The following is a 20546-nucleotide window of genomic DNA, read 5'->3' as shown; positions in this document are numbered from 1 at the left end:
ATGCGTTTCAGTTTCTCAACACTCCTCTTTACTTTATGGCAACTAAAGGAGAACACAATACCACCAATAGCTGATCACCTCAGAATTAAGGAAACTTAATTATCTCTTTTGGACTAGACTCTTACAATTTTGCCCAAGGGGAAAATGACTTTTTTTTGACAGTCTCCTGTACAATTTATAAATACTAAGCTTGTGATTAAACAAACCCCTTACATTTTCCTCCCATTTTACTAAGAAACAATAGGCTCATTCTGTACGTTCATAGTTACTTTTCAAAACTTAACAATTAAGAGGCTTTATTAAGTACTTTAAAATATATTTGTATCTGAAAACTACATTTCTTTTTTATTTTGTTTTATTTTTTATTTTTTAAAATTTACATCCAAATTAGTTAGCATATAGTGCAACAATGATTTCAGCAGTAGATTCCCTAGTGCCCCTTACCCATTTAGCCCATCCCCCCTCCCACCACCCCTCCAGCAACCCTCAGTTTGTTCTCCGTATTTACGAGTCTCTTCTGTTTCGTCCCCCTCCCTGTTTTTATATCATTTTTGTTTCCCTTCCCTTATGTTCACCTGTTTTGTCTCTTCAAGTCCTCATATAAGTAAAGTCATATAATATTTATCTTTCTCTGACTAATTTCACTTAGCTAATTTCACTAATAATACCCTCCAGTTCCATCCACGTAGCTGCAAATGGCAAGATTTCATTCTTTTTGATTGCCGAGTAATACTCCATTGTATATATACACCACATTTCCTTTATCCATTCATCTGTCGATGGACATTGGGCTCTTTCCAACCTTTGGCTATTGTGGATAGTGCTGCTATAAACATGGGGGTGCACGTGTCCCTTCAAAACAGCACACCTGTATCCCATGGATAAATACCCAGTAGTGCAAATGCTGGGTCGTGGGGCAGTTCTATTTTTAGTTTCTTGAGGAACCCCCATACTGTTTTCTAGAGTGGCTGCACCAGCTTGCATTCCCAGAAAACTACAACATTTCTAATGTTAAAACGTACCTGTAAAAATCCATCTTGTACAAACTGAGACTATGTACAATGAAGTGGATAAAGTTAACAACAGTGAACGGAAGGAGTGAGAACAAATGTTTATACTATACAATCCCATTCAGGAGGCCCCGGGGGGCTCAGTTGGTAAAGTGTCTGACTCTTGATTTCGGATCAGGTCACGATCTCACGGGTTGGGAGTCTGAGCCCCACGTCAGGTTCTGTGCTGACAGCGTGGAGCCTGCTTGGGATTCTCTCTCTCCCTCTCTCTGTCCCTTCCCTGCTCATGCAACACTCTCTCTAAATACATACGTAAACTTAAAAAAAAAAAAAAAAAAAAAAAAAGGAAAACAGTCCCCCGTGGTATGAGGCAACGTGGCATGGGCGGCAGTGAAAGGGAAGGAGCATGAGGAGGGTTTAACAGGTGCTGGCAGTGTTGTAGCTCTTAGACTGAACACTGGCCAGAGGGGGTACTGTGGACTGTGAAGATCCACTGAGCTGTCACACGATTTATGTGTGTTTATACTCCAATAAAAGTCATTTTAAAAATTCTGCCTAAAGTGGAGACATATACAGTTCCCATATCCTGCTAAAGGACTGTACTCAAATCTGGGTTTTTGTGTCTGTCAGAAATATTAACTAAAATCAGCCTAAAACACTATCCCACAGTAAACGGTCAATGATGAAATAGAAGACAAAAGATATACACAGATAATTTAGTTTTGGTTTCAAAGATCTCTTCTTCCAAATTCTGCCATTGGATAAAGGGAGTCAATGAGATTATATTAACAAGACAATGCAAAACTACCTATGGTACTGGTGGTAGTAGTCTCTTACATTCCTAAGAACCTTTTAAAATGACAATTAGTCGTAAGAAGGGTCATTTTTAACAGAGTATATTATATGTTGGGCAACAAAAAGGATATCTTATCAAAACGTCCCATTAGGCATATAATTTTTTTCAACACAAAAATAGCTTTAGTCCAAATACAAAGTTAGGCTTATTTTAAAAAGTGACGAAAGTACTACCATCCATGGATAAACACTTTTACATTTCAGATCTTTCCATCACATGCACAAAAACACATGAACATCCTTGTATAAAAATGGTCCAAAAATGCTTTTTGTTTTGTACCTTGGTTAACTTAAATGCTGCAAGAAGACACCTTTCTGTGCAAACAAATCAGGAATCAGACTACTGATTCAACGGTTTCACAACAGTCTGCAGTTCATTAAATCAACCTACTTGCTGCTTTTAAAAGAACTTCTGGTTATTTATTATTATAAATAGTATATGATAAACATCCAATTACATAAATCTTTGCTATTGTCCAATTATTTCCCTCAGAGAATTGTTAGGTCTAAAGGTATAATATATAGAATAAATAGTTACACATGTTGACCAGCTATGCACCAAAGGGGGGAAAAATTATTTCAAAGGGAAAAAAAAAGTTCATTACAAAAATCCAGAATGGGGGTGTCTGGGTGGCTCAGTCGGTTAAACATCTGACTTCAGCTCAGGTCATGATCTCGCGGTCCGTGAGTTCGAGCCCCGCATCGGGCTCTATGCTGACAGCTCAGAGCCTGGAGCCTGTTTCAGATTCTGTGTCTCCCTCTCTCTGACCCTCCCCCTCTCGTGCTCTCTCTCTCTCAAAAATAAACATAAAAAAACCCAAACAAACACAGAATGTATAAAACAATACATTTCTACAACTCAAGATAATACTTTATGATGTGTGATATTCCATACTGTTAGGCAATGCTTCTTAGAGCAGAAACAACAATACCATCTGATAGCCTGATCCTGATAATTCTGAAATTAAACACTGCCAATTCGGGTGATTTGATTAGAGCAATCTTCAAAAATTTTACTATCTGCCATTTCCTGTTCTAGTAAGTTCATGGAGTTCTCATTTCAAATGCCATTATTTCTAGGATTACTTACTATTTAAGTTCATTTTCAAATCTACTTGTTATTGTCCTGTTTTTATCAAATGGCTTTTTGCCCACTTTACACATTTAAACCCCCTCCAGGGGGTCCCCACGCTTACAGTTCCTGGTTGTAAAGGCCACGTGTTCCTGTGCTAACTTCCCTGCTGCGGGCCTGGGCTCCCGCACCGGCCGTACTGTTTTCTGTCTATGGTTTACATGAAGCCATGTGAGTTTTCTGGTGAGACATCAATGTTCTAAATGTGAAGACAAGCCTTTTTACTCCCACTGTCAGTGCTTAAGATTTCACAATCTACAATTTTTTTTTTTTTTTTTTTTTTGCATTTCTATTTACATTTCATTTATTACCTGTTATTGGGAACTTCTGGTGACATGACTTTGCTGGCCGTGTGTACTTCTTCAGCACTGAAACAACTGTTAAAAGGTCCTGGTCCACATTATCTTTCTAAATTGTGGAGTTTATCATTATTGATTTAGAAGAGCCCTTAACATGTCAGAAATAAGTTCTTTTCTTCCGCCGTGTTACGCTTATTTCCCTCAACTTATCAGTTGTCTTTCCACTTCCTATTAGATTTCTTAAAGAAGTTCTATGCATTCGAATACATACGAAAACCTGTACTAAGTGCGTCACATACTCTCTCATTTAATCCTGACTGTAGTAACTGCTGCAGTTACTATGATTGACTTCATTAAATAGAAAAAAGAGAACCGTGTAGATATTCCCTGCCCAGCATCACCTAACCAGTTAAGTGACTGAGCTATGATTTAAACCTAGTCTCATTTCAAAGCCACAGCTCTTAGCCATTATGTTCAATAAAATAGTCTCTCTAGCTCTAACGCTGTTGTCACAGATTACTTGGAAAGGTCATGTCCTTCTGAAGACAACAATCTTCCCTTCATCTTCAGTGAATTTTTTTTCTTTTTGCTTTAAATTATTTACCCGTCTTGAATTTTGAAAATAACCTGTGAGTAGGTAAGCAGCCTTTACCTCAGAAGGTCTGTCTGTTTTGAGGATTTCCATTATGCACTTCGTGTTAATTTACACTCGGGTCTTTCTTTAAGCTCTCCATTTTACTTCATTCACATTTACGCTTATTCCCGAGCCACCAATACAATGTATTGATATTCTAACTCTATAAAAACTTCTAATACTTGAAAAGACTCCTTTTTCTTTTTTGTATTCCTGCAGAATTTCCTTGGGTTATTTTATAGTATTATGGAGATATAATCACATACCATAAAATTCCATCTTTTAGAGCACAAATCCAAGGGTTTTTAAGTTCATAGACTTGTATATCCCAAATCACTAATTTTAGGAGATTTTCATAAGGTTTCCTCATGATTTTCGCATATGTATACTTAGCGGTGGCCCTGAGATCCATTTGAAGTTTGAAAAAAACTCTAAATGTCTTTAAGTGTATGTGTATGTGTGTGTGTGTGTGTGTGTGTGTGTGTGTGTATGAAAAAAGGTATCTCAACCCTAACATTAGCTCTACAATAAGAAAGCAATTTTATCTAGTGAAAGTTTTTAGTATTACTGGATATTTATAATCTTATTCAAACAGATCCTAAACACTTGCTGTCAAGGTTATTTCTAAATATTTCATAAAAAATGTTACATGCATGAATGAATTTTTTGTTAGTTTTTCTAAATTGATGATATTCAAAAACACTACTGATTTTACTTTATAATCTTGAATTCTTGCTTAATCAGGAACTCATTTTTTTCAGGTAATAGTTATTAAGTACCTACCGTTTAAGTGCAAAGAATAACACCAGTGGAAAAAATTCCTTTTAACATGGATATTTCATTCTGATGCATGAGCAGGGGAGAGGCAATAAAAAGAGAAGTCAAACAGTATTTCAGAGGGTGAAATATGCTATGCAGAAAATCAGAGCATGGAAGAGGAGGAAACTCTAGGGTTGGAAATGATTTATAACATTAAAATAGGGTGACAGTAAAGTCCCAATTGAGAAGATCACAATTCCCCAGAAACCCAAGGGCAGTTAAGGAGGGACTTACATACCTGAGAAAAGAATAATACCCCAAAGATGAAACAGCAAGAGCAAAGGCCCTGAGGCAGGAGGTGCAAGGGCAGACTTCTGTCAGTCCAAGAGAGGGAAGGGAACACCAATAGAAGGTTTTCTGTAGAAGAGGTATGTGACCTAATTCTTCATTGGACAATATATATTGGGTGTATACTCAGTGTTGGAGATTTGTGAAAGAATAAAGACAAAAATCCCTGTTCTCACATAGCTTATATTTTAATGGAAGAGGAAAACAATAAAGAAAAACACAGATTTTCAAAATATTATTTGCTAAAAGGCGGTGACCGTTCTGGGAAAAACTGAAGGCTACCAAGAGAGCCAGGAGTCTGCCAAAAACGGGGCTGTGACACTGGGTGAGGCCTCACTGGCAAAGACCTCAAGTGAGGAAGTGATGAAAGGGAACAGCAAGAACACTGGTGTGGCAGGACCTGAGCAACTGAATGGGGACAGGAACACAACATGTGCAGCGGGGAAGATCAGGCAGACGTTTTAGGCTGTTACAAAGGCTTGAGCTTTTACTGCCCGAAAGGGGAAGCACTAGGAGGTTTTGAGGTGGAGGAAGGGCAGAAGGGTGACAAGATTTCATTTAAATCTTCCAACATGCCCTCCCTCTAGTTGCTTTCTTCCTCGTGCTTCATAAAGTGACCAGGGTCTTGTTAGCAACCCAGAGCAGTTATCCTGACAAGAGATGACAGCGACCGTGGACCAGGGTAAAACAGTGTACGTGACGAGAAGATCAATCACAAAGACTGTGGTGGAAGATGGAAAATAAATGTCAGGAGATCAGTCTGGGACATGTTAGGACTGAAATGCTTTCTAAACACCCCAGTAGAGGCGTCTGAGCAGGAAGTTTCAAATCTGAACGGCGGCACATAGATATTTAAAGCCCTGAGACGGGCTGACATAACCAGGTGAGGCACGGCCACATTAACAGATGAAGAAGAACCAGCAAAGACGAAGGGGCCAGAAGGTAACAACAGGGGGAAAAAAAAAACTTAGCGTGAGTGAACATGCGGTACCCCGGACGTGAGGCCCAAGGGCTGCCACCCCAGTGCTGCTGGTGGATCAAAGAGAAATGACAGCGTGCAGCCAGCTACTGGACGTGGCCCCACGGGGTCACTGGTAACCACGCAACAGCACTTTCTGGAAAGCGCGAGAGCAAAAACCTGACGGGAGCGGGTATAAAAGAGAATGGGCAGAGAAAAATGTGAAGTCAAGTAAAGAACAACAAGGGAACTGAGAAGTAGGCGGTCAGAGTTAGAAGATAAAGTGGAATCAAAGCAGCGTCGTGTTTCTTTTTCAAATGGGGATAACAATGGCATCTTTATTCTCAAAGGAAAAACAGCAGTGAGAGAGATGAAAACCCTCATGACGTTTAAAATACATGTATGTCTATGGATGTGTAAAATCTCCTAGAGAGCCACCTAGCTCCCATGGAATTTGCTGAATCATTTTGTCCTTCATTCTGTGACATGAAATGCTACACTTCTCATGAACTGAATTCTTTTGTTTTCCTTTTTGAGAGACACAGGGCGTAAGTGGGAGAGGGGCAGAGAAAATCTTAAACAGCCTCCACGTCCACCCAGAGCCTGATGTGGGGCTAGATCCCACAAGCCTGGGACCATGACCTGAGCTGAAATCCAGTCGGACACCTAACCGACTGAGTCACCCAGGCGCGTCTGTTGCTGTATACTCCATTCTGGGCCACTGATCTTCTGTCTGTCCATGCACCACTACCACAACGTGCTGGACATTTCAACCTGGTTTCATGTCCTGGTAAGAAAGATTCCTACATGTTACTGCTCTTTTCAGCCATGTCACTGCTGCTTATTTTTCCATATAAACCTTGTAAGCAACTTATCTAGTGCCAAAAAACCTGTGTCATTTTAATTTTCATTGTTAAACTTGCCAATACCCCAAAGAAGTGAAGTGAGGGACTCGTGCTGATATCTGCGCACGGATGTCCACAGCAGCGTTATTCACAAATAGCCAGCAGGAAGATGCACATCCGTCCACGTCCACCGGCAGGTGAAGGACAGGTAAAATGTGGCATACGCATACAACTACTTATTACTCAGACTTAAAACAGAAGGAGAGTTTGACATATGCCATACAACATGGATGAACCTCGAGGACATTAAACTAAAAGGAAGCAAGCCAACCACAAAAAGACCAATACTCTAGGACTCTACTGACAGGAAGTACCTGGAGTAGTCAAATTTAGAGAGACACACAACAGAATGGCAGCTGCCACGGGCCGCAGAGAAAGGTAGTCACTGTTCAGTGGGGTACAGAATTTCAGTGGCGGGAAGACTGAAAACATTCTGGAGGTGGATGGTGATGATGGTTTCACAACAATGTGAATATAGTTGGTGCCCACAGAACTGTATATGCAAAACTGGTTTAAAAGGCAAATTTGGGGGCACCTGGGCAGCTCAGTCGGTTGAGCATCCGACTCTTCAGGTCAGCCCAGGTCACATGATCTCAGGCTCCTGGGATCTAGCCCCGTGTTGGGTTCCGTGCTGAGGGTGGAACCTGCTTGAGGTTCTCGCTCTCCCTCTTTCTCTGCGCCGCCCCCCACCCCCGCCCTGCTTACACTCTCTGTCTCTCAAAAAAATTCTGTCCAATTTGAGGGCATTATGAATATTATTATTTTGGTTCTGAATTTTGACGTTTGAGAACACCCTGAATTTTATCCTCCAGAGGTAACTTGATCCTTTGATCTGGATCGCAAAGAGATTCTTAGCTTTACTGGTAAAATCTAAGACTGCAACTGTGGTTTCCATGATAAACACTCAGGCAACGATATTAAATGAGACCTAACAAGTCCTTTCAGTCTATTTATTGAATAGACTTTGTATTTCTTTGTATTATGCCTTTAACAGTAAATCTAAATAAAAATTTCTGCCTTCCTCTTTGAAGATATCAATTATGCTATCTTATATATCTTCTCCCTGTTACCATATATATCACACATTGCCTAACCTTTTGAACTTTGTTCATTTCCACTTTGTTCCTTCTTTCCCACTGTTTTCGCACGCGCTTCTTCTAATGCCACTTCTCTATAACTGACTGTTGGCCTTCCACGTATCTCCTACTGTGATAGCTCATCTGTCTATTGTGCTCCTGAAATTGCTGCAGCATCCTTCATCCTTTTTACAAAGGCAATTGTTTTAATTTTTTGTAACTCCCAGCAAAATAGTTGGAAACAGTACCCTTGTTCTGCGTGCAATCCATTCTGCTAACCTTGTGAGGTGGAGAAGCTCTCTTCAGAACTGACGGTTCTTTTCTCTCAGCATTTGAAGATAACATTCTTTTATTCCCTAACCTCAGAATGTGTCCATCATAAATAATTCTGGAATATTACCCTTCAAATATTAAATCTCCCTAATTATTCTTCAGGACTCCAACTAGAACATATTGGACTTACTACCATCCTTCATCATCTTGTATTATTCCTACCACATTTGACATCTCTGGCCCTGCTACATTCCAGGTGATTTTCTCAACACTATTTTCCAGTTCACTATTCTCTCCACGGCTGCATCTATAATGAATGCTTACGCTATTACTCACTGAGCCTTTGAAAGTAAATGGGTGCTGGGGTGCCTGGGTGGCTCAATGGGTTAAGTGTCCGACTTGGGCTCAGGTCGTGATCTCACAGTTCGTAAGTGTGAGCCCCACATCTGAGCTGTCAGCACAGAGCCTGGAACCTGCTTCGGATTCTGTGTCTCCCTCCCTCCCTCTCTCTCTCTCTCTCTCTCTCTCTCTCTCTCTGCTCCTCCCTGCTCACATGCTATCTCTCTCTCAAAAATAAATAAAGATTAAAAAATAAATAAATAAATAATAAATAAAAGTAAATGGGTGAATTTTTTTCACCTCGAAAATACACTGTTCATATCCAGAAAATATATTCCATTGGCTTCTTTTGAAACTCTGCCTGGTTATTTTCTTAAAGGTTTATCCTTTTCTCTAATTACTTTTTTAAGACACTAATCATTTCAAATACTTGATATTCCTTTTTTACTTTTTAATGGAAGATTCACAACATCCAACATGGGGCTCAAACTCACAACCCCAAGATCAAGAGTCACAGGCTCTACTGACTGAGCTAGCCAGGTGCCGCAAACGCTTTACATTCTGACTTCAACAACTGTATTATTTGAAGTTCCTGCAGAACTTAATCCTGTTTTTAGCTGTGTTTGCTTACTCCTTCTGTTGATGATTTTTTTTTTTTCTTTTAATGTTTGCTTCTGAAACCTTCTTAACAGGTGCTGCATTGAGGGTATAGACCCTGAAGAATCCTAGTTCCGACTTCCAACCTTAGTGGGTTTAGAATAAAATGCAAATCAATTTGAAATTCTTCCCACATTCTTCTGGGAGAAAGGTAACAACAATATCTATAGAGAGGAAAACAATGAGGTAATAGCTTAAAAAAAAATAACAACAGAAAAGCCAGTATCTCAAAATAAACATGAACGAACATATAAACAGACAATTCAAAGCAGAGAATTAAACAGCAGAACAAGAAAAAAAGCTGAAATTCACTAGTAAGGGAAGAAATACATGCTCAAAAATAGGGCTTCTGTATTTTGCCATTATAACGAGTGACTGCCAAGAAGTGAAGGAGAATAAAGAAATGAGGCCTCGAGAAACATATCCACAGAATCTAATAAGAGGGCAAGCTACAAAGAGGAAGACAAGAAAAGAATAAAAATTATACAAATATTTTAAAATATCTCCTTCTAAAAGATATTATGAATTTATGAAGGCAAATTTTTACCAAGTTTGGCTGCAGTCTCAAGTAAGTCAAACAACTAAATGCTTACTTTCACGTTATTTCCAGTATCATAAAACTTATGAGTAATCAACATAGTGGATTACTACCCATTATAGTCAGTCTAACATTGTCAGTAATACAAATAAGGCATGACACTTGGATTTGTGGTATTATTTGAATATTCACTTTCAAATAAAGGCAAAAATTTTTACCTGAAACAGGAAGAATTTCCTTTTGGGCATCATGTGTTAACATTTAATAAGTTAAGGTACATGTATTAATGCAAAACTGAAATCCTGAAATACTTATTATCACAAGAACTGTTAATTTCATGTTCTAAAACAAGAACTATCAAATAGTTAAATAAACAACGAAACGGACAATATAAATATTAAGAGTATGTTATCTAAATTAGTATGAACATTATTTTAAAATTAAGTAAATAAACGCTAATAGAATTTAAATAATCATGTAAGACAGAATAACAGGCTTGCATTTCTACCGTAATTCTCACCTTCCTGGAATTTTAATACACTAAACAAAATAACATTAAATGTATTAACTTTTTTTTTTTTTTTTTTTTTTTTTTAGAGAGAGTGAGTGCATACACAAGCAGGGGAGAGGGGCAGAGAGAGATAGAGAATCCTAAGCAGGTGTGGAGCCTGAGACAACGCGTGATCCCATGACCCTGGGTCATGACCTGAGCCAAAATCAAGAGTCGGACACTCAACCGAGCCACTAGGTGCTCCAAAAATATTAATTTTTAAGTAAAATGTTTCTACTCTATTTAATCCTCGAAGCTTCCAAGAAAAATACCTCTTTGGCAATTCTTCACATTGTGTGAAAATTAATTAAAACATGTCAACTTGGGGCGCCTAGGTGGCTCAGTCGGTTGAAGTGTCTGACTTCAGCTCAGGTCATGATCTCATGGTTTGTGAGTTCGAGCCCCGCATCGGGCTCTGCACTGACAGCTTGGAGCCTGGAGCCTGCTTCCGATTCTGTGTGTCCTTCCCTCTCTGCCCCTCCCTGCTCACACTCTCTCTGTCTCAAACCAAAAAACAAACATACAAACAAAAAACAGAGAAAAAAAAAACATGTCAACTTAGCTCAAAATTTCAGGAAAGAAACTCCAAAATAAATCCACTTCATGCATAATAACCTTTGATCCGGACGTAATAAAGAACAGTATTAAAAACAGAAGAAAATGTCAGAGGAAAACAAAACATCTACCAGGGTTGTTCTAAGTCCATTAAAAATATTAAATGCTTTAAGATGTCTTTATGAATATGAGTCAGGAAGCCTAAACCTCAATTAGGCTTTCTGAAGTGTTGCTACAGGTTGACAATCATTTTCAGTACTTGATAAAAAAGTTTTTGAGATCTGCTCACAAAGTTCCTTCCAGAAAATATTCTACTGAAAAACTTGTTCCTAAATCTCATTCTACTGTAAACAAAACACGAATAATATGATTAAATATACTACTTCTGTTCCTTGCACATCAAACATTTAGGTACATAAAAACACGAATGCTTGACAACACGAGCTGAGGACTAAACTCCTACTTCGGTTGTTGCTAAAAGACAGCTACATCTCGCACTGCTAACCACAGAATGAATCCCACTTAAATTGTACAGAAAGGAAAATCAGTAAAGAAAGGAAAAATAAGTTTAATTATCACTTAATTAATGTTGGCAACAGAACAGTGAAGTTATGAGTGGTTGGGAATCCTAAGAATACAATGTTTTGTTCCCATTCCTCAAGTTGGATGCTTAGAATTATGGCATGGACTTACTGTCTGTAATCAGAAATACCGGAAGCTCCATTCTACATTCTTGATCGTTCCTATTACACTAGAGATTTTGAAACAGGGAAGGGCTAGCCTTATGGTGGTAAAGAAGAGGTCTTGAGATATGGAAAGCTCTAATATTACTCTACCAATAACAGCATCAGTATAGGAAAACTTATTCAATGTAGTTTCTTTATTGGAACCCACTGAAACAGTGTTTTGCACCTGGTGGGGATGGGGAGTGTGTGTGTGTGTGTGTGTGTGTGTGTGTGTGTGTGTGTATTTTCTATACAGGCTACTTCCTGGAAAGTTCCTCCTACCCACTGTTCTATTACGTGGCAGATTTTGAAACTAGTGTCCACACGATGAAAGCTGAGATGTAGATGGAAATTCAGACAATTTTATCATCTTATAACCCAATTACACACAGCTGCACTGCAACATTTGTAGATAAAAAGTTTATGGAGAAGCTAGGAAGCTGCCATTCCATCCTAACAAAAAGTAAAAAGCTAAACAAACTGAGAAGTCAACTCTTCTTAGATCTGTATTAGAAGTGAGGTCACAGGGCAAACTACTATTGCCCCCCCAGATGGAAGTGACCGACAGAGAGTCCTAATTTACCAGAGCAGAAAACCAGGAGCTGAAAGCTTGGTGGGAAGCACTGCCGGGGTAGGGAGCCCTGAACCGTAACTGGCAAACTGGGAGAGCCTCAGTGCACACGTGTCTGAAAGCAGAAAACTCCAGCAGATTCAGCCACTGGGATCTCCCACACTCTTGTTAGTTTTAGCTCCTGCTAAAACTTCTGGGGGGAGAGAAACATCCAACTCTACCCTACTCTAGCCATCCTGTCCCACCTTGAGAGAGAAGAGGAAACTGAAAAGCATTTGTGAAGTTCACAGTCTAGAGGTCCAGGCTCCCTAAAAGACTGAGATCTAATCACAGGACTAAGGAACACTTCCTCTCCCCTCATACTTTCGCACCACATCACTAAGTCTATTCACAGCAATTCCTTTTACCCAGTATATTATGCCCACCTATTAAGAAAAAATTACAAGACATACTAAAAGACAAAAAACACAGTCTGAAGACAGAGGAAGCATTAAAATCAGACTTCGATATGGTAGGGGTGTTAGAAGTACCAGACTGGAAATTTAAAATAACTGTGATTAATATGCTGGTAGATAAAGGGGCCCACATGCAAGAACAGAGGGGCAATGGAAGCAGAGAGGTGGAAATTCTAAGAACCAAAACAAATGCTAGAGAACAAAAACACTAACAAATGAAGAATGGCTCTGATGAGCTCATTAGCAGACTAAACATGGCTGAGGACAGAGTCTCCAGGTCTGAGGATATCTCAACAGAAACCCCCAAAACTAAAAAGCTAATCACAAAAAGACTAAAAAAAAAAACCCAAACAAACCAGGACAGAAGATCCAAGAACTGTGGGACAACAAACACTGTAACATCTGCATAATGGGAATAACAGAAGGAAAACAAAGAAAGAAAGGAATAGGAAAAATATTTGAAACAATGACCGATAGTTTCTCCAAATTTCATGCCAGCCACTGAACCCACAAGTCCAGAAAGCTCAGAGAATACTAAGCAGGATAAATGCAAACAAAACAAAACAAAACAAAACAAAAACCAATACATGTAGACAGATTTTTCAAACTATGGAAAATCAAAGATAAAAAAAAAAAATCCTGAAAGAAGCCAGAGGGGGAAAAAAAACACCTTTTCTACTGAAGAGCAGAGTAAGAATTATATCCAATTTCATCTCAGAACCATGCAAGCAAGAACACTGGACTGAAATTAAGGTGTTAGAAAAAAGAAACCCACCAACCTAGAATTCAGTACCCTGTGAAATTATCCTATAAAAGTGAAGGAGAATAAAAACGTAGTTTGACAAAAATTGAGGAAATTTGTATCCAGCAGACAGACCAGGCTTGTAAGATGTTAAACATTTTTGAGAGAGAGAGACAGAGAGACAGATAGAGAGAGACAGAGAGAGAAAAAAAAACATGAGTGGGGGAGGGGCAGAGAGAGAGCAAGACACAGAATCCGAAGCAGGTTCCAGGCTCTGAGCTGTCAGCACAGAGCCAGATGCAGGGCTCGAACTCACGAACCGTGAGATCATGACCTGAGCTGAAGTAGGACACTCAACCGACTGAGCCACCCAGGCGCCCCTAAAAGTTCTTTACATAGAAGGAAAATGATAGGTCAAAAACTCAGATCTTCATTGTAAAAGGAAGACCACTGAAGAAGGAAACAACAAAGCTAAAACATAAACTTTGATTTTTCTTGTTCTTAATTGATCTAACAGGTAAGGCTGTTTAAGATAACAGCAGCAATGTATTTGACAAGGTATGATTTTATACAGAAGTCCTTATACAGAAGTAAAATTAATGATAGTCATGCTATGGACAAGGGAGGAGAGGGAGGAATCTAATTACTTTGTGATTATGAGGTGCCCGTGAGGTGAGAGTGTTATCGGGAAGCAGTCCTGGATTAGTTGTAACTCTGTGGTGCAAACTCTAGGACAACCACTAAAAAATGTAAATAAAAGGTTTCCGGACAAAATTCCCCCCGATGATTGTAAGTAGCGTAAGTTACTTGTAAAACTATGTTAGAAATTAGAAATATAAGTAAGCAATCATCTTAAGTTGGCTCCTGAAAATACTCAGAAAATACCTTAAAGAAATGCACAAACTTCGGTGTGTAGCATATCATCAAAAGAGAACCAAAACATCTGAGAAAAGGAGGGGGGGAATCCCCTAACCAAACATTGTTTTAAAAAAAAAAAAAAATTAATGTTTCTTCATTTATTTTTGAGAGAGAATGTGTGTGTCTCACCAGGGAAGGGACACAGAATCTGAAGCCCCTGAAGGGACACAGGTTTCACGCTCCAAGCTGTCACCACAGAATCCGACGCAAGGGCTTGAACCCACAAATGATGAGATCATGACCTGAACCAAAGTTGGATGCTCAACCAAACTTATTAAAGAAAATTTAACAAATAGATTATTTTTTTTTTTAACCAGGTCTCTTTAATGGATCTAGAGGTATTCTGATTTTAAAAAAATGTTTATTTAGGGGCGCCTGGGTGGCTCAGTCGGTTAAGCATCCAACCTCGGCTCAGGTCATGATCTCACAGTTCGTGAGTTTGAGCCCCACGTCGGGCTCTGTGCTGACAGCTCAGAGCCTGGAGCCTGTTTCGGATTCTGTGTCTCCCTCTCTCTCTGCCCCTCCCCTGCTTGTGCTCTGTTTCTCTCTGTCTCAAAAATAAATAAAACATTTAAAAAAATTTTTTAAATAAAAAAATATTAAAAATGTTTATTTTTGAGAGAGAGGACATGCACAAGTGGGGGAAGGGCAGAGAGACAGAGAGAGAGAGGAGGGAGGCAGGGAGGGAGGGATCTCAAGCGGGCTCTGCATTGTCAGTGCAGAGCCTGACTCAAGGCTCGAACTCACAAACCGTGAGACCATGACCTGAGCCAAAACTGAGTCGGACGTTTACCTGACTGAGCTACCCAGGCACCCCTAACATACAGAGGATTAAGTCAAGTGTTTTAACAGATAATTGCCAAGTATTTTTTCAAACGGGCTTTTCTTGAATTACAAAATCATTAGGTGCCACACTTGAACACTGAGTTTCAGACCGAAGTGCACACACACCCACACTCATTCTCAGCATACCTTACTGCTCCTGTTACAATTGAGAGTCAACTCATACGCTTGTATTACCAGAGGAAGTTGACTTCCTTCAGAGAATAGTATGAGAAAAGAATAGCAACAATGACATGGAAATCGTTATCAGATGTCAACCTCCACCAGCAAGGAGCTCTTTCAGCCCGTCAACAGGATTTCAGGAACAGACACAAGAGGCCCATCTGTCCCAGGTGTCAACAGCAGAGGAGGACGAGTCTTTCGACCCTTTTTTATGCCTATTTCATTCCTGAGGTGACAATCAGCAGCACAGCACTTATCCATCTATGGTCTTTTTCTCGGGATTTCTCCCCTCAAACCCCTAGTTGGGAAAGAGGCACAATTAAGAAATAGGTAGCCTGGGATTTTGACTCACAAAGTAAGGTCAGACAAGAAACAACTTCTCTTTCATCATGTATCCAACCTTTTCTCCCTATTAAGGAAGTTTCATAAAATCCCTATGTTTTGTTACCTCATCAAATAAGGCCTTCAATTCTGATGTCTCCCCAGAAGTCATTTGTTTCTCCTAGGCAGCTTTATCTGAAAATTAGTTGGCAATGTGCACGTACGGGGCCGTCTGTATGTGAGCGACTTACGGCCACTAAAATGAAATAAAAGATAAGGACAGGCAACCATAAAAAGCAGCATCTGAATTAGCAAGTCAGTGTGAATTACCTGGGACTTAAGGAAACCTATGCCTTTTACCAATTTGGTTCAATAATGACTTTTTCCATTAGCAAGATCAACAATGAAATGCGAAACATTCGCTTTCGCCATCCCTCATTTTGTACGCCATTAAAACAAACCACGATACGGACTCAAGCAGAGACCCCTCACATCCACCACGCAAAGAGAAAGTGAACTGCTCACTCAGCCAAACGCAGCAGGGACTGGAGCAGCTTCTACTGCAAAACGAGAGACTTGAGGATGAACCTGATGAGGCCACGTCTGCAGAGCACAATGGAAGGGGCCTGCTTTCTCTCCACCCGCGGGAGCAGATGCTTCCACAGCGGACGGTATTTGGGGGAAAGTGGCAGCTTGAGTGTCTCCAAGGCTTCAGACAGAACGTGGCTGCCCCCTCAGCCGTTGTGTCTGAGAAAAGGCGGCTTCCCCGAGATGTTGAAGACCCAGGGGGATCTGCATATTCTGCTGCTGCCCCGAGAAGCTGGGCAGTGGGCCAACTGTCCTCCTCTCTGCTACAAAATAACTCTGGCTCAAGCAGCTTCCAAGATAAACAATGGATAGACAGGACGGTGAGACAACAGGACTCATTCAGAACAGGACCTGGAGACAGCCGCATACCATCAGGTCTTCCTGCTTGAACAACTGCTGACAACAAGAGGATGGGAGTGGAAAGGTAGCAGCGGAGTAGCGCAGTCTTGCATTCTGGACCTTTTCACGAGGGGGTATAGGAAAGACTACGCGCACAGATGGCACCTACCTCAAAGCACAGGTAAGAGAAGAGAAGGTGACCCTCTCCTATTTAGCAAGTCTCGAATTCCCTGGACAGAGCTACGGAACCTACACAAACAAAGTGATTAAAAGCGGGGGGGGGGGGGGGGAAGGCTGTGGGATAACCTGACAGCAGTAAGGATGAAACAGTGCCACTCGGGCACACCCAGTGCTGGCACCGCCTTTCAGAGGGTGAGTCACTAAGATGCCTGGAAAAGGTGTCTGACACCTGAAACTGTTTTCTTACAGAAGGTAATGTGGGGTTGTTTTTGAATGGGGATATTACAGACAGCTTAGTTTACCACTCTGTGTTGTGGTACAATATTGAAATAAAGGTTTTGTTTGACCTACGATAGATGGATGGGTCTTCTAAGGGTAGTCACCAAAGTTGTGCTTTACCAGGAAATTCATGAAACAGCCACGGCTAATACTAACTTCGTAAAAAGAGCAAACTATAGATTGTTTTTAAAAGACCTAAAGTTTTAATATATGCTTTTAGTAACTGATAGGAGAAAGTATCTATGAGTAGTTCAGCTAGGAAAATATATGCAAAAGCACTATCTTAATGCCAGGGAAACAAGTCCTCTTACTCCCAAACTATTTAAGGGGTGTATTTTTGGTGGTGGTGCTGTTGTTGCTGTTGTTGTTGTTTTTTAATGCTTACAGATTTCAAAACACAGTCCATAATCTGAATGATTTATTTCTAAAGCAGTTTGTGTTGACCATTAAATGCAAAAACTAAAATGATCACTGTGACACTCAAGGAGCATTTTCTCACTAGTAAACAAAAGACAAACTAAACATTCCACTACAATGTGACACATGTTAAAACATATATACATATACATACATATATGTATACACATACATATATACATACACATGCATATACATATATATACATACATGCACACACATATGCACATACATACATACATGCATGTATACATATATATGTATGCGTGTATATGTACACACACACACACATGCAATGGAAGCAAAGAGGCTGGAGTTCAGGGGACGTTTCATAGAACTGGGTGACATGTGAGTGGGATCTTTCCACCCCCTCATCCTCCCTCCTTTCTCTACTGCATACTAAAACTTCTTTTTCTATTTAGCAACTTGATGACAAATTTATTTTTCTAATTTTTCATTCTTATCTTACATAATTTACCTCTTGAGACTGAAACTAGCAGAAAAATGTTGCCAGGTATGCTTAGGAGAGTCTCCAGTTGTCTACAATTCTCAGCAGTCATGGTAACAAGCAGCTTAGAAAAAGTTAACCAAGCTCCCTTTTGCCTTCGGCTCCTCGCTTTCAGCCTCTGTCTGTCTTCAGGGTCAGCAGTCTTCTGTAACCCTACTCAGGCAACGAAGGACTGGATAAGGAACTACAGGATAATCACTCAGCAATTTTGCCAATAAAATAAAAAGGTGGGGTGCAGAAGGAGGTTCTGTCTTGTGTCACTGCTTTTACTGTGAAAAGTTACTACCGAATCCTGCCATTGTTAGGGTCATCTTTCTGCTCTCACATATATTGAGATGCTACTAATTCTATGGAGCTTGGCTACAAATAGCTAAAATATTCTGGTGTATATAACTACCATCTGTGCATTTGTATCAAAATGCCTTTGCACACCTCCTAAAACGGTAGCCGTATTGCAAACTTGTCTACTTGACTTTGAGATGCTTTCCAAAAATGATGGTGAAATATACATAGTATATTTTGGCTGTTAAAAAAAAGAATAGAAAAAGACCAAATTTAATAGTACAGAACCTATTTTGTTTTAAATGAGTAGTGGTTACTATTTCACTTTACCAATATTGTCATTTCTGAAATCTTTGTTGACATTATTATCTTCTTTTGCTAATCTGTATAATCTCAATCTAGGTAACAGACTTTGAATGAACTAAAGCCTTAGGAACACCACAAATCTGGCTTGAAGGCCCGTATCTATATTAAGGGGATCTAAGGAAGTCACAGTGAATACACAAACTACCACCCACCCACTCTCTTCCTTGGGAGTCTTCACCCAATCATATCCACTTTTCTTAACCCCTGACATTAGGTACTTGCTGGTACAAAGTGATACTCATTTATAACAAAAAGGCAGAAGTTATTATATAGATCTCAGATAATGCCCTCATATTTTCCCACCTTTTAGTTGTGAGGGGAGAGGGGGGATATTTGACATCAAGTTTCTTTTTCTTCTGGAAAGAGAACTCTTATTCTGTGAAGAATTCTATTATGAAGTAATTTTTTTTTAAGTTCATTTATTTATTTATTTTGAGAGAGAGAACACACGTGAGTGGGGGAGGAACAGAGAGAGAGGGAGAGAGAGAGAATCCAAAGCAGAGTCTGCACTGTCAGTGCCGAACCCGATGTGGGGCTTGAACTCATGAACTGTGAGATCATGACCTGAGCCAAAATCAAGAGTCTGACACTTACCCGACTGAGCCACCCAGGTGCCCCTGAAGTAGTTGGTTTTAAATTTTTTTTTTTTTTAACGTTTATTTATTTTTGAGACAGAGAGAGACAGAGCATGAACAGGGGAGGGTCAGAGAGAGGGAGACACAGAATCCGAAACAGGCTCCAGGCTCTGAGCTGTCAGCACGGAGCCCGATGCGGGGCTCGAACTCACAGACCGCGAGATCACGACCTGAGCCAAAGTCGGCCGCTTAACCAACTGAGCCACCCAGGCGCCCCTGAAGTAGTTGGTTTTAAACAAACATCTTTAAACAGGCCAATAGCCAGCTGTTTCCTGAACCCCCAATACACCTTACTTCCCTTCCCCCTTTGATAGTTAAATCTTTGCAACTCATGCTTAAACCTGATCTCTACTGCCACCTGCTGTCGCAGTTCTGTGTGCTCATGAAGGTGCACCAATCTGCCCCAATGTTATTCCTGCTGGACTTTCACTCCTGCATGAAGACCAAGGTAGTTCACTATTAATAGATCTGGAAAATAAAACTCAGGTATATCTTCAGTAAGGTATAACGTTACAGCTATCCTACTTACTATAATGACAAATAATCCCAAATTTCTCAAATAGAAAAACTTTCCAAAAAAGCAATTTTAACTTTAAAATATTTCCTCTTCCTAAGAAGAACAGTAATATAAATTTTTTTTTTAACGTTTATTTATTTTTGAGACCGAGAGAGACAGAGCACGAATGGGGGAGGGTCAGAGAGAGAGGGAGACACAGAATCTGAAACAGGCTCCAGGCTCTGAGCTGTCAGCAGGGAGCTGGACATAGGGCTCGAACTCATGGGCCACGAGATCATGACCTGAGCCAAAGTCAGGCGCTTAACCAACTGAGCCACCCAGGCGCCCCAGAAGAACAGTAATATAAAGTACAACCACAAAATGTTAGAATGTCACTTTAAAAACGGAAAAAATCCTTAAGAACAAATGGGTATGGTCATGCAATTTTTGGTTTAAAATTTTATATTAGAAGCAACGGTACGTGGTTACGAAACTTAAATACTTTGTAAGTCAGAACATAGAAGAAACTTCAACCCAAGATTTCCTTCTTTCTTTCTTTCTTAAATTTTAATTCTTTAGAGAGAGAGAGCAGGGGAGGGGGCAGAGAGAATCCCAAGCGGGCTCCACACTCACCCCAGGGCCCGACACAGGGCTCAAACCCACAAACCATGAGACCATAACTTGAGCCGAAATCAAGAGTCAGATGCTTGGGGCGCCTGGGTGGCGCAGTCGGTTAAGCGTCCGACTTCAGCCAGGTCACGATCTCGCGGTCCGTGAGTTCGAGCCCCGCGTCAGGCTCTGGGCTGATGGCTCGGAGCCTGGAGCCTGTTT

The 20546-nt window shown here is 40.2% G+C and overlaps 2 protein-coding genes and 2 long non-coding RNA genes across 9 annotated transcripts in view; 1 reads left to right on the top strand and 3 right to left on the bottom strand.

The window, feature by feature from the left end:
* DAP3 (death associated protein 3) overlaps positions 1-20546 on the top strand; it is a 320245-nt gene that overhangs the window by 229816 nt on the left and 69883 nt on the right. The gene's annotated exons all lie outside the window — the stretch shown is intronic.
* Positions 1-20546, bottom strand: part of ASH1L (ASH1 like histone lysine methyltransferase) — a 192900-nt gene that overhangs the window by 134969 nt on the left and 37385 nt on the right. The gene's annotated exons all lie outside the window — the stretch shown is intronic.
* LOC125925713 (uncharacterized) lies at positions 4047-16831 on the bottom strand. Its single transcript, XR_007458903.1, has 2 exons — positions 15065-16831; positions 4047-14541 (listed from the first exon to the last, which is right to left on the bottom strand). It is a non-coding gene; the product is annotated as an uncharacterized LOC125925713 (long non-coding RNA).
* Positions 20293-20546, bottom strand: part of LOC125925712 (uncharacterized) — a 3544-nt gene continuing 3290 nt past the window's right edge. The window contains exon 2 of the long non-coding RNA XR_007458902.1: positions 20293-20431. This is a non-coding gene — a long non-coding RNA (uncharacterized LOC125925712). The remainder of the gene's footprint in view (positions 20432-20546) is intronic.

This window comes from Panthera uncia, chromosome F1 (assembly GCF_023721935.1).
Source record: "Panthera uncia isolate 11264 chromosome F1, Puncia_PCG_1.0, whole genome shotgun sequence".
Lineage (NCBI taxonomy): Eukaryota > Metazoa > Chordata > Mammalia > Carnivora > Felidae > Panthera > Panthera uncia.
This window is presented reverse-complemented; position numbering and strand designations above follow the sequence as displayed.